The sequence below is a fragment of the Aptenodytes forsteri genome, unplaced genomic scaffold, assembly GCF_000699145.1.
Source record: "Aptenodytes forsteri isolate BGI_AS27 unplaced genomic scaffold, ASM69914v1 Scaffold243, whole genome shotgun sequence".
In the NCBI taxonomy this organism is placed as follows: Eukaryota; Metazoa; Chordata; class Aves; order Sphenisciformes; family Spheniscidae; genus Aptenodytes; species Aptenodytes forsteri.
In genome coordinates this window covers 762,376-765,807 of record NW_008795314.1, presented here as the reverse complement: position 1 = coordinate 765,807, position 3,432 = coordinate 762,376, and positions in this window count along the sequence as shown.

Sequence of the window (3,432 nt, the reverse complement as noted above, 5' to 3'; positions counted from 1 at the left end):
GTGCCCCCTCCCAGCTTCTTGTGCACCTCCAGCCTGCTCAGTCGGTAGAGCATGGGGAGCTGAAAAGTCCTTGACTAGTGTAAGCACTGCTCAGCAACAACTAAAACATCGATGCGTTATCAACTTTGTTCTCATCCTAAATCCAAAACACAGCACTGTGCCAGCTACTAGGAAGAAAATTAACTCTATCCCAGCCGAAACTAGGACAACTTGGTGTCAGAAATGCCTTACCAGATAAGAAAGGTAGAGACATGCAACAGCCTGTGCATGGTCATGTCCCGAGAGGAAGAGGAAGGTAACCTTGATCTCTGCTGTACGCCTGCAGGAAGAAATCTCACATGCAGGCTCCCATCTCTGCTCTGTCTGGGCCCTAAATCTCATTTATTCAGGCAAAACTCCCACTGTTTGCAGCGAGGAGTTTTGCCAGAGTAAATACAGCGGATCTGGGCCTTTGCCCCATTTTGTTTCGCTGTAGGCGGATTGATTGCTCCGTGGGGAAACCCGTGCTCCAGCCACGCATCCCTCCCTTCTCCGTGTTGCCCAATGCACAGACGCAAGTCTCTGAACTCCTTCAGGGTCTAGGATGGTTGGGCGGGATCCTATGTCTTTCCCTTTCCATCCTGCAACCACATGGGAGCAGCTCAGGAGGACACATCTGGTGTTCGTGCTTTGCTTCTGGTTGTGCCGCTGCTTTTGCTTAATTCACCTCTGCCCCGAGAGCTGGGATGCTGATACGCAGCTTTATGGAGGGTTTTGAGGGCTCCCGTAGCTGCGGTGCAGTTGGGAAGCGCTACCCAGCCCTCTCCTTCCTGCTGCTTGCTTTTATCCTGGTTGGAAGTGCTATAAATCCTCATGGTTTAGGGCGTAAAGCAAATTCTGACCCATTTAAGGTGGGAGCAATCCCCCCCGGGGTGTTGGACCAGAATTTGCTCTGTGTTGCCAATAATTTGGGGTGTAACCTGGGATGATTAGGAAATGTGCACTATGCCAGCTCTGGATTGCTGGGGTTTTTTGCTGTGAACGAAGGGCTAAATGCGGTATGTGGTGAGTTTAGATGGATAGATAGCACTTGGCAATTTAAACAGCCTTTCCCTCTTCCCTTGAGTTATTTCTGCTGTCACAGGGTGTTCCTCTTTTTAATTAGGATTTTTTAAATATAGCTACTGTAGAGTATTTTACAGTGTGTGAAAAAACTGTAACAGAATAATATAATGATGTTAGAGACTATGATTTGCCATTAAATATTACACAGACATCGCTCTGGGTTGTCTTTCCTTTAAATACCAAACCATTATAGTTGTCCCATTATCTCGTGTTTATTTTTCTGCATCCTGTACATTTGGAGTAAAATAACACAGATTTTATTTTCCAAGTGTGTCCAAGGGAATTGTGCCAAATACACATTTTTATTGCTCGGCTGCAAAAGGAGCGGAAGAATCCTAAAATCCAATAACAATATTGTCAGTCCTGGGCAATTCAAAACAATGAATTGTCTCAGATCTCTCTTCTACCTCAGTCCCCAGCTTAGCAATAACAAAGATGAACAGATTAGGCGCTTTTTCCTTAGTGTTTTCAGCTTTTAGAGTATAAATTTCCAAGGTTTTCTATGTGACGAGGAGGTCTAGAGCTTCCCACGCATGCTGGCACTCACACCGGCACTTTTTTTAAATGAAGGCTGAGTTTCTTAATACCAAACATCGGCTGGAGCTAGGAGAAAACCACTATTGGGCGAGTCTTAGTTCATGCGAGGTGGCAATGCTTCAGCTGGGCGCTTTGGCGGAAGCCAAGTGGATGTCTGCTACTGACTTTAATAGGAGAGGAATCAGGACTGTTTGTTATAACCATTTCTTAAAAGGGAAACTTACAGCTTATTGAAAAAGCAGATATGAAAAGCACAGACTTGCTCTTTTCTTGCCAAGAACCGTACAGATTATGTCACTGCATTTATTTAAATCTGGTTTCCATTATGTAGTTTTTCTGCTTTTCCCCCCGCACCCCATCTGGTTCTCCAACACTCAGACAGGGCTGGGCTGCAAACCCTGCAGGACAAAGCTCAAAGCCATGCAAAAAGATATAATTTAGGGTAAAAAAAGATATAATTTAGGGTAATATATGCTCTTTATATATATTTGTATGTTATTGATACACAGTTGTCAGTTATTGATATGAGGAGCCCCCTCAAAACATTTTATTAGTTTTGCAGGGCTTCTATTTTTAAAGAAATTATGCAATCGTTAATTTTTTAAGAGTTCCTCCTGCTTGCGCACCTGGAGGCAGGAGATTATACCCTTACGGTAGCTCTGCAAATGCCACAGGTATTTTCCTGCTCCCAGATTCCCTCCCTCCAGACAGACGGACAGACAGACAGGGTCCTGACTCGTTTATAGGGCGACTGGTTAGTCCTTCCAGTTTAACACTCTCCAATATAAAGGGGTAATTTTAGGATGTGATTGATTCCCGCATGGAGAGCAACCAATATTGGGCTCAAAAATCCATTTGCAAGTGAGTGAGACACGAAACGTGCATCAAACATGAAATAAAAAAATGTTGGAAACGGAGCAGGCATCTTCGCTGTTTAAGGGGCTGAGCTTCGTTTTATGTACAGCACCGTCACATACGTGGGATGATTTTTATTCTGCTCTACCAAACATCTGAATTCTGCCCATACCATCTACTGAATGTCCGATTTTGTCTCCGTTTCACTTAATTCTGGGCTTTTCCCTGGAAGATTCTGCCAAACAGCGTTAAAATCACTTGTGGTTGCACGGGATGTGCAAACAGCCCCTTCTTGCATGCAAAACTGGACAGCCTCCTAGGGAAAATGTTTTATCCGCTAGTGAGCCGGCCAGGAAATGTCTTCAAGATAAAAAATGAGGTGCAAACCGCGGCAAAATACAGCATTTTAAAACAAAATGTCAATGCGAACACCAACGGGGTGCTCTGTGAACTCCCACCTGCGAAGCGCCGCTATGCCGGAGCGCCCTTGTGAGCAGAAAAGCCAGAAAAACGCTGCCAAGTTCAGGTGGGCTCTAAATAACGTAAATCATTTTATTATATACGGTCAGCGGGACACGTAACCGGCTGGTTAATGGGTTTATAAACACGTTAGAGAGCTCTCCCAAAAAGGAGACTGGCTCTTTGGATTAGCCCTATTCTTACATATTAGAAAACTGAGGAAGCTTAATAAAACCTAAGCTGGCTTGAGCTCAGTAAATTAATATTTATTATAAATCGCAGCGGGAGAGGGGGCTGGAGGCTGCCGGTCTCCTCAGGGATGGGCCGGGTGGGGGGAGCAGCTCCCGACAGCGGGTGGGCCTGCTGCCCCGGGGCTTTGGGGGCGTGATGGGGGTGGTGAGTGAGGGTTGGGGACCCGGTGTGGGGCAGAGCGGGGTTGGAAGCACCCATCAAATCGGGTAGTCCCCGGGCCGCCCG